General features: G+C 40.9%; 1 protein-coding gene and 1 pseudogene across 3 annotated transcripts in view; both read right to left on the bottom strand.

Moving 5' to 3' along the window:
* FAM120C (family with sequence similarity 120 member C) overlaps positions 1 to 25,267 on the bottom strand; it is a 138,540-nt gene that overhangs the window by 31,002 nt on the left and 82,271 nt on the right. The window lies entirely within an intron of this gene.
* On the bottom strand, positions 6,008 to 6,519 carry LOC309855969 (beta-galactoside alpha-2,6-sialyltransferase 1 pseudogene; annotated as a pseudogene). The gene has a single exon. The product of its transcript is annotated as a beta-galactoside alpha-2,6-sialyltransferase 1 pseudogene (transcript).

Genomic DNA, 25,267 nt, shown 5'->3' with positions numbered 1-25,267 from the left:
TACCCATTTTTGTCTTGGGGTGCTAGAACAGGCATATCTTGTTTCATTGTGCTTTGCAAATACTGAACTTTTTACAAATTGAAGGTTTGTGACAACCCTGCATCAAGCAAGTCTATCAGTGCCATTTTCCCAACAGCATTTGCTCAATGTCTCTGTATCACATTTTGATATTTCTTACAATATTTCCTATACTTTCATCTTTATTATGGTTGTTATGGTTATCTGTGATTAATGACATCTGATGTTGCTACTATTTTGGGGGGCATGACAAACCACATCCATATATGACCGTGGACTTAACTGATAACTCTGTGTGTGTGTGTGTGTGTGTGTGTGTGTGTGTGTGTGTGTTCGTTCTAACTGTGCCATCAACTGGCTGTTCCCCAGTCCCTCTCCCTCTCCCCAGGCCTCCCTATTCCCTGAGACACAACAGTATTGAAATTAGGCCAGTTAACCCTACAACAGCCTGGAAACGTTCAAGTGAAAGGGAGAGTCACATATCTCTCACTCTAAATCAAAACTGAAAAATGATTAAACTTAGTGAGAAAGGCATGTCAAAAGCCAAGACAGGATGAAAGCTAGGCCTCTTCTGCCAGTTAACCAAGTTGTAAATGCAAAGAAAAGGTTCTTACTATTCCAGTGAATACATGAATGATAAAAAAGAGAAACAGTCTTATTACTGATGTGGAAGAAGTTTTAGTGGTCTGTGTAGAGGATCAAACCAGCCACAACATCCCCTTAAGCAAAACCTAATCCAGAACAAGACCCTGACTCTCTTCAATTGTGTGAAGACTGAGAGAGGTGAGGAAGCTGCAGAAGAAAATTTTGAAGGTAGCCAAGGCTGGTTCATGAGGTTTAAGGAAAGAGGTAGTCTCCATAACAAAGGTGTAAGGTGAGGCAGCATATGCTGGATGTAGAAGCTGGATGTAGCAAGGGAGTTACCTGCTCTTCATGAAAGTTGAGTCAATGGTAAACTTCACTGCTCTTACTTTAAGAAATTGCCACAGCCATTCCAGCCTTCAGCATCCACTACCCCTATCAGTAGAAGCCATCAACATTGAAGCAAGACCCTCCACCAGCAAAAAGATTGATTTGCTGAAAGCTCAGATGATGGTAAGCATTTTGTAGCACTAAAGTATTTTTTAATTAAGGTGTATACATTGTTTTTTAAGACATAATATTATTGTATACTTAACAGGCTGCAATATATGGTGTAAACATAACTTTTATATGTACTAGCAAACAAAATACTTGAATTGACTTACTTCGCTGTGATACTCACTTTATCACAGTGGTCTGGAACCGAACATACAACATCTCCGAGGTATACTTGTAATTAGAAAGCCATTATATGTTGAGAATATTGACAGATGAACTGTCCTGACTTGCAAATATTTCCCATTGGTAATTTGTCTTTTAATTTTATGTATTTTGGAATACACAAGTTCTCATAATTATTGATCTCTTTTTTACATCTTCCCTTTTTTGGTGGGGAAGTGCCTCAAGTCTTTATCTTTTTTCCTTAACACTAATCATTTTTTAAAATAAAATTTTTACTTTGCAAAATTTTTATATATATAGAAATTTACCTTAAAAAAGTTCAGTTGAGGTATAATTTAATATACCATAAAACTCATCCACTGTAAGTGTAGAATTTAACGATGTTTAGTAAATTTACAGAATTGTGCAACTACCAGGATAATTGAGTTTTAGAATATTTTCATTGCCCCAGAAAGATCCCTCATTCTCCTGTGCAGTCACTCCTCATTCCCACCCCAAAGGCAACTATGGATCTGCTTTCTATCTCCATGGATTCACCTTGCTGAACATTTCATATGAATGGAATTTTGTGGTCTTTTGTGACTGGCTTCTTTCCTTAGCATAGTTCTTAATTCAACTTTTAAGTTTTATATTGTAGATTCATATGCAATTTTAAGGAATAAAATAGAAGGATCCCGTGAACACTTTACCTAGCTCTCCCAATGGTACCATCTTACAAAATATAATACAACATCACAGCCAGGATACTGACACTGACCCAGTCAAGATACAACAGTTCTATCATCAAAAGGATTCATCATATTGCCTCTTTTATAACCACACCCATCTTCTTCCCCCACTCCATGTTCCTAACCTCTGGAAATAACCAATCTGTTCTCCATTTCCATAATTTTGTCATTTCAACAACATCATATAAATGGAATCATACAGTATATAATCTTTTGGGATTGACTTTTGAAATTCAGCATAATTTCCTTAAGATTCATCTGAGTTATTGTGTGTTATCAAGATTTTGTTGCCTTTTATTGGTCAGTAGAATTCCATGGTATATATATATATACAATAGATAAACAATTCATCTATTGAAAGACATCAGGGCTGTTTCTAATTTTGTAGTAATAAGAATAAAGATGTTATAAACATTAGTGTTCAGGTTTCTGTGGGGACATAAGGTTTCATTTCTCTGGAATAAATGCCCAAGAGTGCAATTTCTGGGTTGTACAGTTATTTTTTTTAAGAAATTGACAAATTATTTTCCAAAGTAGCTGTACCATTTGACATTTCCAACACCACTGTATGAATGATCCAGTTTCTCCACATCCCCCCAGTATGTGGTATTATCACTATTTCTATTTATTTTTTGAGAGAGCATGTGCATGCATGCAGGGGAGGGTTGGAAGGAGAGGGAGAGAGGGAAGGAATCTTAAGCAGGCTTCACAATCAGCATGGAGCCTGTCATGGGGCTTGATCTCAAAGCCCTGAGATCATGACTTGAGCTGAAATCAAGAGTCGGATGCTTAATTGGCTGAGCCACCCAGGTGCCCCATCACTATTTCTTATATTAGCCATTCTGATAGCTGTATAATATCTCATTGTGGTTTTAATCTGCATTTTCCTAATGGCTAATAATATTGAACATATTTTCGTGTATTTATTTGCTATTGTATATCCTCTTCAGGGAAATGTTTGTTCATGTATTTTGCCCATTTTTAAATTGGATTGTTTGGGTTTTTTGTTGTTGTTTTTCGTGTTTTGTTTTGTTTTGTTTTTTACTGTTGAGTTTTGAGAGCTCTTTATATACTGTAGATACTAGTCCTTTGCTGAATATGTGGTTTGCAAACATTCTCTTCCAGCCTGTAGTTTGTCTTTTCATCCTATTCAATGGGCTTTCTTTCAATTGGCAAAAGTATTTTTTAAACACTTATTTAAAATTTTTACATAATCTTTGGGTAATTCAGAATTAGATTAGGCATGTTTCTGAAGCTTCTGAGATTGAGGTTTCCAAACCAATGTGAATAGCTTATGTGATTGGTGGAAGGACAGGGGGACCTCATGATATAGGATGAACAGATGGCTACTGATGAAGACAGAACCCTCCTCCCCTTATGGACAGGGACTTTCCTGTCACACTCAGTCATCATTTTTAAGTTATCTGTCACAAATATTAAACATATCACTAGACCAACAATAATACCCCTATCTAACGTGCATTTTACTAGTTTCCATATATAAAGAACACAGAATTAAAAAGTTTATAGTCCTAGAATCACACATAAAATTAATCTGATCCCATATTACAATAACAAATAAAAGCTAGCATCTACCCAGCATAGTCTCAGTGTCCACACCAACACCTATCTTCTGTTGATGGAATGCCACCTTCCTCTCACTCAGTGTTTGTGATTCAAAGATTGCAATGAATGTGTTGATCAGAACAGGAACCAACCCAGATGGGTACCTGGCTAGCTCAATCAGTACAGCATGTGACTCTTGATCTTGGGGTTGTGAGTTCAAGCCCTACGTTGGGTGTAGAGATTACCCCCCCCCCCACCACCACCAAAAAAAAAGCAGGCCAGGAATTCATGGGCCCAGAGAGGCAGAAAAGACTTGCTCCACATAGCAGTAAATGGCCCAAGTGCTCCACCCGTTCCGAAGCAGAATTAGGCCTGAACTGCAAGCAGGGATGATGATGAGGAAAAGGGCCATGTTCTGCACCTTCCACTGCCTTGGATGGTTTCCTGGGTGTTCCAGGCAGGGTAGTTATTGTCTCCCAATAAGACAGTTAATTCTCTGAGGACAGGAACCCCTCTCTGCCCTCCCTCAAAGCAAGGTCCTCACCAGGTGTGAGCACAGAATAGGTCCTTAATGAAGGAAGGAAGAAAACCATAATGTACTGAGCACCTGTTATGTGCCAGGACAGATGTTTCATGTGATCCTCACAATGGTCCTGATGTAGGCTCATCACCCCCATTTTACAGATGAGGAAATAGTCTCAGGAGATTTCGCCCATGGTGGCACTGATAGTAAACAGGGGATCATCAATTTAAAAACCCAGGGCTTCTCCCTTCAGGGTTCCTTTTACTGCTTATTTAAGCCAAGTGTTTGGCAGCAAATGAGCACTGCAGCTCCCAGATGGCTGGTCTGTAGCTCACGCTTAAGAGGCCCTTGAGCACATGGAGCCAGGAGTCCAGAATCCTGGGTCTAGGAGCCCTGGCTCTATAGCATTACTTTGTGACCCTATGTGAGTCCTTTACTTTCTCCACACTGGAGGCCGGACTATTCCAATGCGGTTCTTCAATGGGGGAGGGGATAGCAAAACTACCTGGAAGCACCTTTGCAGACTACGGTAGCAAGGCCTCTGTCTGGATACTTGACATTGTTCCCTTGCTGGAGGGGTGGAGGGCACGGCAGTCTGATAAATTTTGGGAGAATCAGTTATGATCTCTGACTTCTGAGAGTGACTAAATTCTAGGGAACCACATCCCCACTCCCTGAGAGACATTCCATAAAAGGCCCATGAAGATCAAAGAAATTGTCAGGTCAGGATACTTTTAAAGTAGAAAATGCTTAAAGGCAATTTGAGAGAGGGGGAAAAACTACTACTTTCAAAGGGAAAAAGCAAGATTGCGGTCAGGAGGGGGTAGGGTGGGCATCAATAGGGAAGCAGTGGACATGGTGGGCAAACCCAGCTGTAGGGTAGGGTCAGGCCAGGGTGAGCCTGGACAAATCCAGTTTTTGGCATCTGACTTGCCTAGTGTCTGCCATGGGGCTGTACTTGCTACCTCAGACAGGACAAGGGGTTTCCTCAAAAAATAATTTGACCCTTTAAGTTCAGGTAGACCTTAGAGAATAATTACAGGCAACAAAGGCAGAAAGGAAAACACAATTCAAATGACTCAAATATCTGCATGACATGTTTCTTCTCTTCCTCTAAAATTTCCTTCATAGCCACAGCTCTGTGAAGCCCTCTCCAGCCATAGATGCAGCAAGTGTATGATCCCTCCCAAATGTGCTTGCCTCTCCACAACACCTCCCTCCCCCAACCCCATGCACTGAACACAGTGAATCTTCCCTCTCTCTCAGTGAACTATGAGGAACTGGAGGATGGAGACTGTGCCCTCTGTGCCTCTTACCTCCAGATGGAGGTGGCTATGGGATCATCAAGACCCTTTGCTCATAAGCACCCAGCCTAAGGACCCACCAAACCAGCTAGACAGACAGAATACCACCTCTCTCAGGGGCATGGACCTTGGGGGGGGCAACTTTGTACTGGAGCAACTGAGCATGTTTCCTATGTCCTGTACCACTTACTGGCCCCCCAGAGCCACCCTATATGCAAGCTCAATCATAATTTGGGTAAATTTCTTTAACACATGAGATCAGTATCTAGGTGCAGATTTCAAGCAATAGAGTGCTGGTTTGTGAGAATAACATCATTCCAATGGGGGAAAACAGCCCAGCTCTGGTGAGAAAGGTAGATCTTGCATTTACCTTTGTGTGGAAAGAAAGCTAGGTGTGTGTTTACGTGTGTGGCAGGAGGATTTGGGCTCATACACCTCTGTAGCTACAGGGCAGACTGGTTGCTGTTGGCTGCTTGCTGTTGGGCTCCTACAGCCTGGTACTCTTGTGGCCTGAAGGCCTACAGTGCAAGCTGTGATTATTCAGGAATGTGGTCTGCCCAGGCTTGGTGGAGAAGAGCTAGGGGACATGACTAGGGAGCCCATGTTCAGCAGCGAATTCTCTGGAAGCCAGGCAGTGGAGTTTTGCCAAGCAGGTAAATGTCCTTGTCTGTGCCCTGGTTAAGGTGCTTCACCAGATTCTTCTCAAAGAGGAGTGAGTGGTAGGTGCTCACTGTGCAGGCACTGCGAAAGAATTTCTGGTAGTAGTAGCACACATTGGTCTTGCACTTGGATAGGAGGAACTCATAAATATCCACCTGGTCACACAGCATGATGATGATGATGATGCCACCAAGCATCCCAGAAGATGGGGGATTTGGCTGAATGTCTTCTGTGGAGACTTCTTGAATGTTGTCCCACAGCTTAGGCTTGAGGATGTAAAAAGGCTGATCAGGATACAGCTCGCAACTGCTCTTATAGTACTTAAAGAAGCTGTAGTCAGGGCTCTGGTTCCATGCTGGGATATCTGAATTGCAAAGAGACGGGTCCCACACAATTCTCTCAATGCATAAGCTGTCTTGAGGAAGTGTCCCGAAGAGGTGACCAACTGAGAATTCATCAAGTGAATGGTAGTTTTTGTGCCCACATTTTCCTGGAAATTGGTTGCAGGTGTTGCATTAAATCACAGGACTGCATCATGATCATCTACTTCTTGGCCCATCTGAGAGGACTTCAGAGATTTTCTGCTCCTGAGATAATAGCACATCTGCCCCATGGCCAAGGCTTGGTCCCAATGTTCTCCTTGGGCAGGAAACCCTCCCATTCAGAAACACTGAAGGGAAAAATCTGTGGCCTTTACTATGGATATGTTCACATGGTCCCAGAGGTGGCAGTGCAGGGCCTCTGCACTGAACTTGAACCCTGGCCCTAGCACTTTATATTTCTTTTTAAATTTTTTTTAAAAAAAATTTTGTTATGTTAGCCACCATACAGTACATCATTAGTTTTTGATGTAGTGTTCCACGATTCATTGCGTATAACACCCAGTGCTCCATGCAATATGTGCCCTCCTTGATACCCATCACCAGGCTAACCCATCCCCCCAACACCCTCCCTTCTAAAACTCTCCGTTTGTTTCTTGGAGTCCATAGTCTCTCACTCCAGCTTCTCCCCCTTCATTTTTCCCTTCTCCTTATGTTCTCCATGCTGTTGGATGTTCCACAAATAAGTGAAACCATATGATATTTGACTTTCTCTGTTTGACCTATTTCACTTAGCATAATCTCCTCCATTCCCACTTTATATTTCTTCATGTTCAGATAATTCCTCCAGATTTTCTGCAGCCTGGTGATAAGGTTTTTGGAAGAGCTGTCCTTGTTTCACACCTGAAAGGAGGGCTCTGGCTTGGTCTTGGCTGGGCCCCGGGGCCTGTTAAGGACATGGATGTTGAGGGTCTTGCTGCCCCTGTGGGGGTCCTGGAAGCCATAGACCATTTCTCCAAACTTCTCAACATCTGAAATTGGTTTGCAATTTAAGGGAATCACAGTAACTCCGTTTCTTCTTCTCCTTCCCCACAGATGACTGCGAATAGGAGAAAGGCCAGCACACAGCAACTCAACTATCTCTTCAAGTTGGTGTGAATCATAATGAAAGAGGCATTCAAGGCAGTCACTCGGTTCTGAACAGGAAAACAAGACTGGTTTTGGCTAAGGCCCCTGGGGCTGTAGATCCTTCCAGTCTTTAGGAACCAGCACCATTCTCCATGGGAGGAATATTTACTTTATTGAGCCTGGAAGCCAATGTTCATTTATCTCAGGATGATCACAAATCATCTTGATGTTCCCAGGGCTAAGATCAGTGTCCATAGCTCAGCTCATGTGCCAAATAAGCAAACGTTCTCTTCCCCTAGTCCAGAAGTAGGGGCACACATCCAGCCTGGGATCAAAGTGCTCCTGGATGAGGAAAACCTCAGTGCTGGGACAGAGGCTTGGCCCCAAGGCTTGGGCACACTCAAGGAGACCAGTTCATTTTCGGCTGGGCTCCATGATTTCACTGTCTCTCTCTGGGCTGCTCACTGTAGAGCTCTCCACAACTGGCTCCGCCCTGCTTGCTGCACACTTGACCACCTGGGCTGCAGCTGCTCCGCCTGCTCTGTGCCCTTGCAGGCAGCTGCTCCCTTGGTTCCTGCCCGGTGTCCACCCAGGCCCAGCCCTGTCACCCCACTCTTCTCCACCAGATGCCGGCCAACTCTGTGCCCTGCAGCCACAAGGGAGCCTGGTGCCTCGTATCAGGTCCTGACAGGAGGCTCTGCTGGGTAGGGGTGGGGGACCTGAGCTGTGGGGTGGATGGGATGGTGAAAGAGGGAAGAAAAGAGCTCAACTCGCAAAAGTTTTTAGCTCTAAGGAGGTCCAATTTATTAGTTTTTCCTTCTATGAATTGTGCTTTTGGTTACAAGTCTAAGAACACAAAATCTTTAAAAAATCAATTAAGTGAGTAAATTAGAAAAATATATTTGGAGACAAGATGGCGGGGAAGTAGGAGGAGGCACCTTTACAACCTGTACCCTAAAGTGAGCTGATTACCTACCAAAGAACTCCGATCACCCATGAAATCAGCCTGAGATCAGAATTATACCCGTCTGGATCTCTACAGGGGCAGAAAACGCCAGTGGGCAGGTAAAGCAGAGTGGGAATGGCGAACTGCTATTGGCGAACTGATATCTGAAGATAAACAAAAGGGGGAGGGAGCGACCAGAGGCGACTGGTTGGAAAGTAATATCCCTAATACGAGTGAGAGTGCCCTTCGTCTGGGGACCAGCATTAACTTGGAGACTGGTTGAAAGCACTCCAAAAGAACAAAGGATCGGGGTGGGTGAGGGGGTGGGGACTATGGGAATAGGGGCGGCTAGGGACAGGGGCTTAAGTCCCTGGTCCCAGGACAGCCTCCCCTGGCGCTGAGCCAGAGAGAGTGCAGCGGAGAAACCAGGTCTTGGTCCCTAAGCCGCCAGCTAGCCGAGAAAGCCTGGGGTCTGGCTCCTATGAGGGAATGGGAGCCACGCTGGATGGCAGAATGCGCAAGCCCTGCTATACAGCCTGAGATGCGCACGCCCCTCATTCTCCCCTGAAAAAGGTACACAATGGCCCAGCCGGTGCTCTTTGACCCACGCCATTGTTTCAGAGCCTAAGACGTGTGCCCCAAACTCTCCCCTGAAAGAGGTGCGCGAAGACCCAGCCTGGTGCTTTCAGACCTGCGCCCTGTTCTCTCAAAGCCTGAAAAGCGTGCGTGACCCACAGCCTCCCCTGAAAGAGGTGCCTGCAAGCCGGGCGCTCTTAGACCCAGAAAGACCAGGCACTCCCAGCCCGGGCCAGCGGGAAAATCTCAGTGTGCGATCGCTGCTTGGAACCTCTCCGGCAGTCTGGAGCTGCCCAGAGAGCCGCTGCTGCCGTGGTTTTGGGTACAAGCAGAAGATCCTGCATCCCCAGGGACCGCGATTTGGAACCTGCTCTACCAGAAGGCCAAGGGGGAACTTATTTGGACTCTGCAGCCAGACTGAGGCTTCTCTCTGAGAGGGAGGTCAGGGTGCAGTTTGTTTTTCTCTAAAACTACAAAAACCATCAAAAGCGGTCAAGGTGAGAGGAAAAAAAAAAGTGAACAAACATAAAAACCGCCAGAGAACAAAAGCCTGAAAAAAACCAGTTTCCTCAGAGCCCACCCCCTAGAGGGGGAAAGGGGGAATTAACTCAGGGAACATCTTTGACTGAAAACCCACGTGGCAGGCCCCTCCCCCAGAAAACCAACCAAGAAAGGAAAAAAAAAAAAAAAAGACTACAAGAGAACAACCACCACTACTTCATAGGACAACCTTTATTTTTAACTCATTCCCACTATTCTGGTTCATATTTTTTATATATATAGATAATTTTTTAACCTATTTACCATCAGTGAGCTGTCCAGTATATCAAATTCTATAATAACCTTCTAACCTGAACTTTCTGATACATACACCTGTGTTTTTCTTTTGGATTTCTATTTTTTGAAATTTTTTAAAATTTTATAGTTTAGTCTAGTTTATTCCTTTTTATTTTTATTTTCTAATATTCATATAGAGTTAAACTTCAAAGTAATCCCCGTTCCCCAATCAATACTACCCCTATAGGTAAGCCAATTTCTAATCCCCCTTTATCTTAGGGAAGTTGAGTCCTTTAACAAAGATATCAAGATACATACAGGAAGAATAAAAACAATCTTCCTTGCCCACATTGAGAATTTATAACCATTCTCCCATCTTTTTCTTCCACCACTGTTTCTGTGTTTTTGTGTTTGTCCTGATAGTATATAAATCTTACACTTGGGGTTCTTTTTGACAAGGTTTTTCCTTTATTTTCATATATATATATTTTTCTCTTCTCATACACTTTTATCAGTCTTTTGGTTTGTCTGTTTTTGTTTGTATACTTCATAAATCTTACCTTGGGGCCCATTTGGGCTGAACCTTCTCATTCATCTTCCCTTTCTTTCCTGTCTCTCTCTCTCTTTCTTTTTTGTTTCTTTTCTTTTGTCTCTCGTATGGGTGGGGAATCCTGATTACTCAGAAGTGTTCGAGGATGCACCTTGAATGCACCATGGTCAATACATCCAGCTACATCTGTTCAGTCATCTCTCACCAAAATGACTAGGAGGAGGAATGCCCAACAGAAGAAGAATAGAGAGGATGGACCTTCTGCAACAGAGCTAACGGCTATCAACGTAGACAATATGCCGGAAAGAGAATTCAGGCTAACAATTATCCAGGCAATAGCTAGGCTGGAGAAAGCCATGGATGACCAAATGGAATTGATTAGGGCCAAGCTGAAAGCGACGAGAGATGATGTTCACAATGTTAGGGCGGAGTTAAAAGCTACCAGGGCTGAGGCTCACAAATGCTCTCAATGAGTTCCAATCTAATCTAAATTCTCTCAAAGCTAGGGTAACTGAGACAGAAGATAGAATTAGTGATCTGGAGGACAAACAGATAGAGAGAAAGGATCAGGAGGAAGCCTGGAACAAACAGCTTAGAAACCACGAAAACAGAATCAGGGAAATAAATGATGCCATGGAACGTTCCACCGTCAGAATTATTGGAATCCCTGAAGGGAAGGAGAAGGAAAGAAGTCTAGAAGATATAGTGGAACAAGTTCTTCATGAAAATTTTCCCAATCTCGAGAATGGAATCAGCGTTCATGTACTAGAGGCCGAAATGTCTCCACCCAAGATTATACATTCCAAAAAAACATCAAGGCACCTGATAGTCAAATTGAGGAATCATAATTGTCGGTATAATCTCTTGAAAGCCGCTAGGACAAAGAGGCTTCTTACTTACAGAGGAAAACCCATCAGAATAACGTCAGACCTGTCCACAGAGACCTGGCAAGCCAGAAAGGGCTGGCAAGATATATTCAGGGCACTAAATGACAAGAACATGCAGCCAAGAATACTTTCTCTATCAAGACTGACATTCAAAATGGATGGAGATAAAGAGTTTCCAAGACCGGCAAGGCTTAAAAGACTATGCAACCACCAAGCCGACACTGCAGGAAATATTAAGGGGGGTTCTATAAAAGAGGAAAAATCCTAAAAATAGCATTGAACAGAAATAAAGGGACAATATACAGAAAGAAAGACTTCAAAGGTAACACGATGTCAATAAAAACATATCTATCAATAATCACTCTCAATGTGAATGGCCTAAAAGTGCCCATAAAATGACACAGGGTCGCAGACTGAATAAAACGACAGGACCCATCCATATGTTGTCTACAAGAGACCCATTTTGAACCTAAAGATACACCCAGACTGAAAGTGAAGGGATGGAGAAGCATCTTTCATGCCAATGGGCTTCAAAAGAAGGCCGGGGTAGCGATTCTCATATCAGATAAACTAGATTTTAAACTAAAGACTGTAGTCAGAGATACAGAAGGACACTACATAATCCTTAAAATGACTATCCACCAAGATGATCTAACAAACAATTGTAAATATCTATGCCCCCAATATGGAAGCAGCCAATTACATAAGAAAACTATTAATCAAGATAAAGAGTCATATTGATATGGATACATTAATAGTAGGAGATCTTAAAACACCTCTCTCAGAAATAGATCATCAAAGCAGAAAATTAATAAAGAAACAAGAGCACTGAATGACACATTGGACCAGAAGGACCTCATAGATATATACAGAACATTCCACCCTAAAACAACAGAATACTCATTCTTCTCTAGTGCACATGGAATCTTCTCCAGAATAGACCACATACTGGGTCACAAATTAGAACTCAACCAATACCAAAAGACTGAGATTATTCCCTGCATTATTCTCAGATCACAATGAGTTGAAACCGGAGCTCAATCACAAGGAAAAGTTCCAAAGGAACTCAAACACCTGGAAGCTAAAGACCACCTTGCTTAAGAATGCTTGGATCAACCAGGAAAGCAAAGAAGAACTGAAACAATTCATGGAAACCAATGAGAATGAAGACACTTCGGTCCAAAACCTATGGGATACAGCAAAGGCGGTCCTAAGGGGTAAATACATAGCCATCCAAGCCTCTCTCAAAAAAAATTGAAAAATCCAGAACATAGCAGCTGTCTCTACACCTTTAAGAACTGGAGAATCAACAACAAATCAAACCAACTCCACACATAAGAAGGGAAATCATCAAGATTAGAGCTGAGATCAATGAGGTAGAAACCAGAGATACAGTAGAATGTATCAATGAAAGTAGAAGCTGTTTTTTTGAAAGAATCAATAAGATCGATAAACCAGTGGCCACACTAATCCAAAAGGAAAGAGAGAAAGCCAAAATTCATAAAATTATGAATGAAAAGGGAGAGATCACAATGAACACCAAGGAAGTAGAAACAATCATCAGAAGTTATTACCAACAGTTATATGCCAATAAGCTAAGCAAACTAGATGAAATGGATGCATTCCTGGAAAACTATAAACTCCCAAAATTGAACCAGGAAGAAATTGACCAACTGAATAGACAAATATCTAGTAACGAGATTGAAGCGGTGATCAAAAACCTCCCAAAAAACAAGAGCCCAGGACCTGACTGATTCCCTGGGGAAATCTACCAAACTTTCAAAGAAGAAATAACACCTATTCTCCTGAAGCTGTTTCAAAAAGTTGAAGCAGAAGGAAAATTTCCAGACTCTTTCTATGAAGCCAGCATTACCCTGATCCCCAAACCAAGCAAAGACCCTACCAAAAATGAGAATTTCAGACAAATATCACTGATGAATATGGATGCTAAGATTCTCAACAAGATCCTAGCAAACAGGATCCAACAGCACATTAAAAAGATTATCCACCATGACCAGGTGGGATTCATCCCTGGGCTACAAGGATGGTTCAACATTCGCAAATCAATCAATGTGATAGAACAAATTAATATGAGAAGAGAGAAGAAACACATGGTCCTCTCAATCGATGCAGAAAAAGCATTTGACAAAATACAGCATCCATTCCTGATTAAAACGCTTCAAAGGATAGGGATAGAGGGAACATTCCTGAACTTCATCAAATCTATCGATGAAAGACCTACAGCAAATATAATCCTCAGTGGGAAAAGGCTTGCAGCCTTCCCATTGAGATCAGGAACATGACAAGGATGCCCACTCTCACCACTCTTTTTTTTTTTTTAAATATTTTACTTATTGACAGAGAGAGAGAGATCACAAGTAGGCAGAGAGGCAAGCAGAGAGAGAGGAGGAAGCAGGCTCTCTGCTGAGAAGAGAGCCTGATGAGGGGCTTGATCCCAGGACCCTGAGATCATGACCTGAGCCGAAGGCAGAGGCTTAACCCACTGAGCCACCCAGGCGCCCCCACTCTCACCACTCTTGTTCAACATAGTATTAGAAGTCCTAGCAACAGCAATCAGACAACAAAGAGAATGAAAAGGTATCCGAATTGGCAATGAAGAAGTCAAACTCTCTCTTCACAGATGACATGACTCTTTATATGGAAAACCCAAAAGACTCCACCCCCAAACTACTAGAACTCATACAGCAATTCAGCAACGTGGCAAGATACAAAGTCAGTGTACAGAAATCAGTGGCTTTCTTATACACTAACAATGAAAATACAGAAAGGGAAATTAGAGAATCGATTCCATTTACTATAGGACCAAGAACCATAAGATACCTGGGAATAAACCTAACCAAAGAGGTAAAGGATCTGTACTCGAGGAACTACAGAACACTCATGAAAGAAATTGAAGGAGACACAAAAAGATGGAAGACCATTCCATGCTCTTGGATCAGAAGAATAAACATTGTTAAAATGTCTATACTGCCTAGAGCAATCTATACTTTTAATGCCATTCCGATCAAAATTCCACCGGTATTCTACAAAGAGCTGGAGCAAATAATCCAAAAATTTGTATGGAATCAGAAGAGACCCCGAATCGCTAAGGAAATGTTGAAAAACAAAAATAAAACTGGGGGCATCATGCTACCTGATTTCAAGCTTTACTACAAAGCTGTAATCACCAAGTCAGCATGGTACTGGCATAAAAACAGACACATAGACCAGCGGAACAGAGTAGAGAGCCCAGATATGGACCCTCAACTCTATGGGTAAATAATCTTCGACAAAGCAGGAAAAAATATACAGTGGAAAAAAGACAGTCTCTTCAATAAATGGTGCTGGGAAAACTGGACAGCTGTATAGAAGAATGAAACTCAACCATTCTCTTACACCATACACAAAGATAAACTCAAAATGGATAAAAGACCTCAATGTGAGACAGGAATCCATCAGAATCCTAGAGGAGAACATAGGCTGTAACCTCTTCAATATCAGCCACAGCAACTTCTTTCAAGATATGTCTCCAAAGGCAAAGGAAACAAAAGCAAAAATGAACTTTGGGGGACTTCATCAAGATCAAAAGCTTCTGCAAAGCAAAGGAAACAGTCAAGAAAACAAAGAGGCAACCCACGGAATGGGAGAAGATATTTGCAAATGACAGTAGACAAAAGGTTGATATCCAGGATCTATAATGAACTCCTCAAACTCAACACACACAAAACAGACAATCATATCAAAAATGGCCAGAAGATATGAACAGACACTTCTCCAATGAAGACATACAAAGGGTTATCAGACACATGAAAAAATGTTCATCATCACTAGCCATCAGGGAGATTCAAATTAAAACCGCATCGATATATCACCTTACACCAATTACAATGGCCAAAATTAGGAAGAAAGAAAACAACATGTGTTGGAGGGGATGTGGAGAAAGGGGAACCCTCTTACACTGTTGGTGGGAATGCAAGTTGGTACAGCCTCTTTGGAGCACAGTGTGGAGATTCCTCAGGAAATTAAAAATAGAACTTCCCTATGACCCTGCAATTGCACTCCTGGGTATTTATTCCAAAGATACAGATGTCGTGAAAAGAAGGGCCATCTGTACCCCAATGTTTATAGCAGCAATGGCCACGGTCACCAAACTGTGGAAAGAACCAAGATGCCCTTCAACGGATGAATGGATAAGGAAGATGTGGTCCATATACACTATGGAGTATTATGCCTCCATCAGAAAGGACGAATACCCAACTTTTGTAGCAACATGGACGGGACTGGAAGAGATTATGCTGAGTGAAATAAGTCAAGCAGAGAGAGTCAATTATATGGTTTCACTTATTTGTGGAGCATAACAAATAGCATGGAGGACATGGGGAGTTAGAGAGGAGAAGGGAGTTGGGAAAAATTGGAAGGGGAGGTGAACCATGAGAGACTATGGACTCTGAAGAACAACCTGAGGATTTTGAAGGGGCAATGCGTGGGAGGTTGGGGTACCAGGTGGTGGGTATTATAGAGGGAACGGATTGCATGGAGCACTGTGTGTGGTGCAAAAATAATGAATACTGTTATGCTGCAAATAAATAAAAAATAAATTTAAAATATATATATATTTATACAACTTTTAATATTTGTCTATGCAATTACCTATCAGGTGGTCATTTGTCCATTTGGTGTCATTGCCTTTCAGCCCAAAGGACACGATTTTTTTTTCTGTTTTACATATTTATTTACTGGTTTTTTTTTTTTTCCATTCTAATTCCAGCATAGCTAGTATAGCGTTAAGTTAGTTTCAGGTGTACAATATAGTGATTTAACAATTGTATCTACTCTTCATTGTGAATCAAGGTAAGTGTACTATTAATCCTCTTCAACTATTTCACCCATCCCCTCACCGACCTCCCCCTTCTCACAACCATCTGTTCCCTATACTTAAGAGCCTGTTTTGGGTTTGTTTCTTTTTGTTTTGTTTTTAAATTTCATATATGAGTGAAATCATATAGTATTTGTCTTTCTCTTATTTCATTTAGCATTATACTCTCTAGATCCATCCAATATGTTGCAAATGGCAAGTTTTCTTTCTTTTTTTCCTGATTAAAAAACATTCTGTTGTATACAAATACCACAGCTTTATCCATTCATCCATTGATGGACACTTGGGCTACATTCATAATCTGACATTGTAAATAATGCTGCAATAATCATTGTGGTACATATATCACTTTGAATTAGTGTTTTGTATTCTTCAGGTAAATACCTAGTGGTTTTGATTATTGGATCATATGATAGTTCTATTTTTAAATTTTTGAGCATTGTCCATACTGTCTTTCCTCCAGCTGTACCAGTCTGAATTCCTCCCAACAGTGCACAAGGGTCCCTTTTCTCCAATCCTCACCAACACCTGTTGTTTCTTGTGTTTTTGGCTTTAGTCCTTCTGACAGGTGTGAGGTGGTATCTCACCGAAGTTTTGATTTTCATTCCCTGATGATGAGTGATGTTGAGCATCTTTTCATGTGTATGCTGGCCATCTGGATGTCTTCTTTGGAGAATGTACATTCTTCTACCTGTTTTAAACTAGATTACTTGCTTTTTGGGGTGTTGAATTGTATGTTATTTTTATACTTTGGATACTAACCCTTTATCAGATATGTCATTTGTAAATATCTCCCATTTGGTAGACTACTTTTTAGTTTTGTTGATAGCTTCCACTGCTGTACAGCAGCTTTTTATTTTGATGTAGTTCCAATAGCTTATTTTTGCTTTTGTTTCTCTTGCCTCAGGAGACATACCTGGAAAGATGTTGTTATGTCTGATGCCTATGCTCTCTTCTAGGATTTTTGTGGTTTCAGGTCTCACATTGAAGGACATCATTTAATACTTCCTATAATGCAAGGTGGTAGCAATAAATTCTCCTTATCTTTGGTTATCTGGCAATCTATTTATTTTACTCTCCTTTCTATTTTACAGGTTGAGATAAAATTAACATACTATACATTTCAAGTATTAAATTGTACCCATTTACATTTACGTACATATAATTTACATACATATTGTTTGATGCAATTACATTTTAAATAAGAACTATGCAATTATTCTGTCTTCTGTATTGACCTACACAATTACCTTTGCTGGCGTTGTTTTTTAGTATGAATTTGAATTATTGTCTGTTGTTACTTGCTTTCAGCCTGTAAAACTTCCTTTAATATTTCCTATAACAGAATTCTGCTAGCAACACATTCTCTCAGTTTACCTTTTAATGTCTTTTTTTGGCTCTCACATCTCAAACATAGTATTATTGGATATAAAGTTGGCAGCTGAGAATTTTATATTTAAGCACACTGAATTATATTGTCCCATGCTTTCTGGTCTCCATTGTTTCTGATGAGAATCTAATCTTTGTGGTTTCCTTGTATTTGATTAGTCATTTTCTTCCTTACAGCATTCAAGATCCTCTTTTTGTCTTTGTCTTTCACCATTTTGACTATGTCTAGTGTGGTTCTCTAAGCTCATCTCATCTGAGATGTATGAGATAATGTGTGTTTTTTTTTTTTTCAAATTTGGGAAGCTTTCAGCCATTTTTTTCAAATTTTTTTATTCCCCCCTGCTGGTACTCCCGTTACATGAATGTTGGTACACTTAATGGTGTCACTCATTTTTCTGAGGCTCTGTTCAGTTTTCTTTATTCTTTTATCTTTCTGGCCTTCAGGCCACATAATCTGTATTAATCTGTCTTCAGGGTTGCTGCTTCTTTCTTCTGACAGTTCAAATCTACTGTTTATCTCTAAACTTCATTTTGGTTTACTATATTTATCAACTCCAGTGTAGTCCACTTGGTTGTTTTAAATACTTATTCTTTACTGATATTCTCTATTTGAGGAGACACTATCATCATGTTTTAATTCTTTATGCATGGTTTCATTTGGTTCTTTGAACATTTTTATTTATTTATTTTTTTAGATTTTATTTATTTATTTGACAGAGAGAAATCACAAGTAGACGGAGAGGCAGGCAGAGAGAGAGGGAAGCAGGCTCCCCGCCGAGCAGAGAGCCCGATGCGGGATTCGATCCCAGAACCCTGAGATCATGACCTGAGCCGAAGGCAGCAGCTTAACCCACTGAGCCACCCAGGCGCCCCTTTGAACATTTTTAAAATATCTGCTTTTAAGTCTCTCTGCTAAGTCTGTAATTAGGCTTCATTAAAAGTCTGTTTAATGGGCACCTGGGTGGTTCAGTTGGTTAAGCGATTGCCTTCCACTCAGGTCCTGATCCCGGAATCCAGGAATCAAGTCCCACATCAGGCCCCCTGCTCGGCAGGGAGTCTGCTTCTCCATCGGATCCTCCCCCTCTCATGCTCTTTCTCATTCTCTCTCAAATTAAAAAAAAAAAAAAAGCCTGTTTTATTTAATATGAGTGGGTCAGACTTGCATGTTTTTTAGAGAGTCTTGGAAGTCTTTTGTTGAAAACTGGATATTTTAGATAATATATTATAATGACACTGGATACTGACCTCGCCCTCCAGCCCCTGGCTGGTTGATGTTTGCTTGATTGTTCTCTTGTTTATTTAGTGACTTGGCTGAACTAATTCTGTGAGCTCTATTTCTAAAATAGAAATGTAGGGTGAAGCCTCCGATGTCTCTACTGATGTCTCTACTTGTTTTTCTTTTAGCTTAGCAAACAAGATGTTCCCCCTGGGTCTGCTTAAGCCACTAACTGATCAAAGATTTTGCTTAAGCCTTCTTAGCCAGTTAGATTTTTACCTTTTACCATTGAATGTGTAGAGTAAGGCTTCTCTCATGGCTCAGGGAGTTTACACATTTTTGACCCATATTCAGTGAGGGAATATTAGTTTGGAGGTTCCTTCTCTGATCACTGCTAAGAAGGCATAACTCTGGGTATTTACAATCTTCTAGTCTGGCAATGATAAAAGTTTTATTTTAGTGCTAAACTTGGCTTCCTAGGAGTTGCTTCTGGGTCAGAAAAGCTTACTGTTCAGTTGATACTTGATGAGAGGTGGTATTTCGGTTCCTTGTATCAGTGAGGCTTCTGCCCTGTATTGATGATCTTGGGTGGTTTGGAGAATGCTTTGAAGTCTGTCCTGTGTCCTGTTCTGGTTGCTCCTGAGTGGGATCCATCTAGCTCATGCATACACCATTCCTGATCTCCAGAGTTCATTCTGATCCTGGGAGGGTTCTTCTTGGCTGTTTCTTTCCCTGGTGTCCTCTATAAAACCTGGATGCCCTGGTGTTCTGCTCAGATCATGGAGCTACAAGCCTCCTCTTAATTGTTCATCAAGATACTTATTATTCTTGACATACTCTTAGGCACAGAATTCTCCATACTCTGCTCCAAGTAAAGACAGTCCCTTCAGGCAGGTGTAGAGCTCCTCATTCTTACAGCCTACTTTCTCCCTGAAAAGAACTGCTCAGTGCATCATTCTGAGGCTGCTTTTCCCAGAGTGACAAGTGACGCCCCTGCTCTATAAGTGTGCACTGAAAAAGGGTGGGGTAGTTGGCAGCCCCTACACTTTTTGGCTTGATCTTCCCAGTGTTGAAACTCCTTATTACACATGAGCTGGGGTAGGAATGATTAGAGCTCCAAGTATTCCTGGCATGCTGCCCCTAGATTAGACCTTCTGCCCTGAGTCGGGGTGGGGCGGTTGGTGGGTGATCTTCTTTACCATGCCTGCCTGAACACAGGGCAGGAATTGATGAGAAATGGCAATATTTTCCTCCCCAGGTGAAACCATAATCCAGGAACGAGAGCAGGGAAAAGGAAACCTCATCTTCTTGGCTATATATGCTTAAGGGTTAAGTGATTAAAATAATTTTCACCAGATAAGCTGCAATTTTCCTGGGAAGAGTGTTTGTCTATGTCCTTACTGTGTCCTTCTGGAAGGGGAAGAGGAAGAGTCCTACCACATATGGACTTTTTTTTCTCTTGTGGTAAAATATATATAATATTTACCATGTTAATAATGTTCGGTGTATTTCACAATGGTATTTAAATAAATTTACACCATCAACACCATCCATCTGCAGAACTTTTTATTCTTCCTAACTTGAAACTCATGCCCACTAAATATTCCCTATTTCCCCAACCCCAACTCTCTGGAAATTACCATTTTACTTTCTATCTCTGAATCTGACTACTCTAGGTACCTCATATAAATTAAATCATACTGTATTTGCTTTTACTGACTGGCTAGTTCACTTAAGTATAATGTCTTTCATGAACGGACATTTCTGCAAAGAAGACAACCAGATGGCCAATAGACACATGAAAAAATACTCCACATCACTCGGCATCAGGGAAACACAAATGAAAACCACAATGAGATACCACCTCACACCAGTCAGAATGGCTAAAATTAACAAGTCAGGAAATGACAGATGCTGACGAGGATGCGGAGAAAGGGGAACACTCCTACACTGTTGGTGGGAATCCAAGCTGGTGCAGCTACTCTGGAAAACAGCATGGAGGTTCCTCAAAAAGTTGAAAATAGAGCTACCCTACAACCCAGCAATTGCACCACTGGGTATTTACACTAAAGATACAAATGTAGTGATCTGAATGGGTATGTGCACCCGAATGTTTATAGCAGCAATGCCCACAATAGCCAAACTATGGAAAGAACCTAGATGTCCATCAACAGATGAATGAATAAAGAAGATGTGGTGTATACACACACACACACACACACACACACACACAATGGAATACTATGCAGCCATCAAAAGAAAATGGAATCCTGACATTTGCGCTGACGTGGATGGAACTAGAGAGTATTATGCTGAGCGAAATAAGTCAATCAGAGAAAGAAAATTATCATATGATCTCTCTGATATGAGGAATTTGAGAGGCAGGGCAGGGGGTTGTGAGGGGTAGGGAAGGAAAAAATGAAACAAGATGGGATTGGGAGGGAGACAAACCATAAGAGACTCTTAATCTCACAAAACAAACTGAGGGTTGCTGGGGGGTGGGAGGGGTAGGGAGAGGGTGGTTTGGTTATGGACACTGGGGAGGGTATGTGCTATGGTGAGTACTGTGAAATGTGTAAACCTGATGATTCACATACCTGTACCCCTGGGGCAAATAATACATTATCTGTTAATAAAAACAACTTTTAAAAAAGTATAATGTCTTTAAGGTTCAGCTGTGTTCTATCATGCATCAGAATTTCCATCCTTTTTAAAGCTGAATAATATTCCATTTTACGTATATACCACATTCTGTTTATCAATCCACTTGGAAACAGGTGCTTTCACCTTTTGATTATCTTTTTTAAGATTTTATTTATTTGACATAGAGAGAGAGAGACAGTGAGAGAGGGGATACAAGCAGGGGGAGTGGAGGAGGAGCCCAATGCGGGGCTCAATACCAGGTCCCTGGGATCATGACCTGAGCCGAAGGCAGATGCTTAATGACTGAGCCACCCAGGCGCCCCATACATCTTGATTATTATTAATCTTCTTCTGATTCCTTATATGTGATAAATTATATTTTCCTTGCTTCTTCCATGAGTGTCTTTGTCTTTTAATAGTGTTTGAGTATGGATCTTTGAGTTGACCTTGGAATTTTTGATCTTGGATATGTAGATCTATGTTTTTCACCAAATTTGGGAGGTTTTCATTTCTTAGTTCTTCACATATTTTTTTCAACCACCCCCCTCTCTCTAGGTTCACCTATTGTGCATATGTTGGTATGTGTGATGTCCATATAGGTCTCCTAGTCCCTTTTCATCTTTATTCTTCTTTATTACATTCTGTTCTCTTTTTTTTTTTTTTTTTTTTTTTTTTTTTTTTTAAAGATTTTATTTATTTATTTGACAGAGAGAAATCACAAGTAGGCAGAGAGGCAGACAGAGAGAGGAGGAAGCAGGCTCCCTGCTGAGCAGAGAGCCCGACGCGGGACTCAATCCCAGGACCCTGAGATCATGACCTGAGCCGAAGGCAGCGGCCCAACCACTGAGCCACCCAGGCGCCCACATTCTGTTCTCTTGATCTTTTTCTTCTCTCAGCTCAAATCTACTAGAAGGAGCCTCTTCCTTCAAGTTAATTTGTCATTTCTATTATTGTATTTTTCAATTCCTGAATCTCTATTTGGTTTCTTTTTGTAATTTCTATCTCTCCACTGCTATTCTCAATTTGATGGGTCACTGTTATCATACTTCAATTTTTTAAAAAGATTTTATTTATTTGACAGAGAGAGATACAGCAAGAGAGGGAACACACGCAGGGCAAGTGGGAGGGAGAAGCAGGCTCCCTGTGGAGCTCGGAGCCCGATGAGGGGCTCAATCCTAAGACTCTGGGATCACGACCCGAGCCGAAGGCAGAGGCTTAACCAACTGAGCCACCCAGGTGCCCCTCATACTTCAATTTTTTAAATATGGTTTCCTTTCGTTTTCTGATATATCTATTATAGGTATTAAAAATTCTTATTTACTTTGTCCTACATCCATACTCCCTCAGAGACAGTTGCTATTCAGTGCTCTTTGTTCAGTGTATAAATCACACATTATTATTTCTTTGAAAGCCTTCTTTTCAATCATATATTGCAGCAACCCTCCCCAAGCACTATTGTTGCTATTGCTTTGTTTGCTTAGTGAAATGTCTGGACTAATTTTGCAGAGCGTGTCCCTCCTGCAGAGTGTGGCCCGATAGCCCTGTCCTGATTTTTATTTTTATTTTTAACTCTTCTTTTCATTTTTAAGCCTAGCTTCCTAGGCATCTCCCTTGGATCAGCATAGCTTAGTGGTCAGCCAATGATTAGTCAAAGGATGTGTAGAAACATCTTGAGCTAATAAAGCTCCCATTTTTGCCAAGGGGATATAAGTGTAGGTTAGACATGCATTAAAATTTTAGGCAGTTATAAATCAGGCTTTTATTTTTACCTTGTGCAGGCCTCATGTTCAGCCTGGGAGGAATATGTAATTGGCATTCTCTCCAGTTTCTCTTCAGTGTGTATATAGCCCTACGGATGTACACAGCCTTTCAGAGCCCCAGGAATATAAAGCAGCTTATCAAAGCCCTTTATGACCATCATATTGCCCAGATCAATCAGTTAAATTTTTAGCACAGTGTAAAGCAGCCACTGGCAACAGAGGTGTTTGCCTTCCCTGATACTGTTACTGTTTTTGATATTGCCCTGGACTTAAGCTTTTCATTTAAAAATTCCTTTGTTTTCTCAAGATCAGTTAAATCATTGCTTAGTTTTTATTCTATCTTTTCTCTTTTCTCTTTTACCTTTATCTCTGTAATAAATCTGTCTGGAATGTATGTGAGGCTAGGCCCAAACTTGATGTTTTCTCCCTAAATACCAATATAGTTTTTTCAACAACTATGTAAAAATTCCTCTATTCCTCAGATTTTTGAAGCTTCCTTTGGCTTGTTTTAAGTAATCATGTGTGATCTTACTATTATCTGCTCTGAAACAATGACCTGTCAATTTTAATGCCAGTATCACATCATTTTAGTTTAAATTTATAATACATTTTGGTATTTTTGTTTGTTTGAGCCAAGACTTTTTTATAATCCCAAGCTATTCTTCTTCATTTGTTTCTCCCAATAAACTTTAGAATTATTCTGTCAAGTGAACAAAAACTAGTTCTTTTTTATCTTTACTTTTTACATATCAGGATGGCACATGTTTAACTCAAATGCCCTATTACAGCTGATAAATCCACTGCTTTTTAACAGGATTATTTGTCCAGAAAGATTCAACTTTTACCCATAAATCTAGAGGTATGACCTTGTCCAATTTCATGTTCTGTTTCTGGAAAACTGTTGAGATTTGAATGAAACCTTGCTAGAAATGCCTTGCTACATGCTTCTCACATTCAACAGGGCTGTACCCCACCCCTGGAAGGTTATGCCTTCCTCAAACTGTACTAGCCTGTCCTGTAGACTCTCTTTTCTCTAGGCCAATTGTCTACGAGCTGCATCAACATTAATTTTTAGTCACAACTTCCCCAGCATTACTTTACTTCCATGAGAGGTATCTTATAGTTAGCAGAAGCAACTGAGGAGTTTAGACTCCTAGTACTCAGTCAGGCCACAGTTCAACACTGCTACCCAGTCTTTATCTGACATTGCTGAGCAATGCAGTACTTAGGATAAGTTAATCTTCATTTCAAGTTGAATTTTAAATTTCCAACCAGATTTTATGTTAATTTCTAAGGCGTATTTTTCTATTATTTTGTCTTTTAAAGAGCATAGGAATTCAGAGGTGGAGAGACTTGGGTTCAAACTCTTAACACTACCCATTACTAGCTTTGTAACCTCCACAAGTCACTTCTCTTTGAGCCTTTATTCCCTCATGTATAAATGGAGATAAATAATATTTACATATTAGCACTGTTATGAGAATTAGAAGCATTATACACAAAGAGCTGACTTAGTACATTGCCAGGTACATAACATGTAATATTACAAAACCTGTTCTTGATGATTTTATGAACAATGATTATTGCCTATGCTTTATTAATGAACTTATATGGGTTCCCGGTTTATACAGGGCAGTTTCCCCCTCTACCGCATGGGTTCTTAGGTCTTTTTAAAAGTAATCTTTAGGGACACCTGGGTGGCTCAGTGGGTTAAAGCCTCGGCCTTCGGCTCAGGTCATGATCCCAGGGTCCTGGGATTGAGCCCTGCATCAGGCTCTCTGCTCAGCAGGGAGCTCTCTGATTGCCTCTCTGCCTACTTGTGATCTGTCTGTCAAATAAGTAAATAAAAATCTTTATTATAAAAAGTAATCTTTATATCTTTTCCCCTGCTTTTAGGCAGCTTTTAAGCTGCCACTTATCATTGCTGTCACTGGGGCTGGTTCTAAGAATAAGTCCTATTCCTTGTCTCACCCCCCCCTTATAATTTGCTGCTTCTGATCTGTTGTACACTGAAAAATCATATAACCAAATTGTCAGAAATGTATCTAAATTAAGAATAAATAGGTTAAGAAGGAGGCCAAAGGGTTTTCTTCAGGGAAAGCATATGGAACCTAAAAGACTATTAGAGCCTTAGGCT

Source organism: Mustela nivalis (assembly GCF_964662115.1).
Source record: "Mustela nivalis genome assembly, chromosome: X".
NCBI lineage: Eukaryota > Metazoa > Chordata > Mammalia > Carnivora > Mustelidae > Mustela > Mustela nivalis.
Note: the sequence above shows the minus strand (reverse complement) of the source record. Positions and strands in the feature narration are given on the sequence as shown.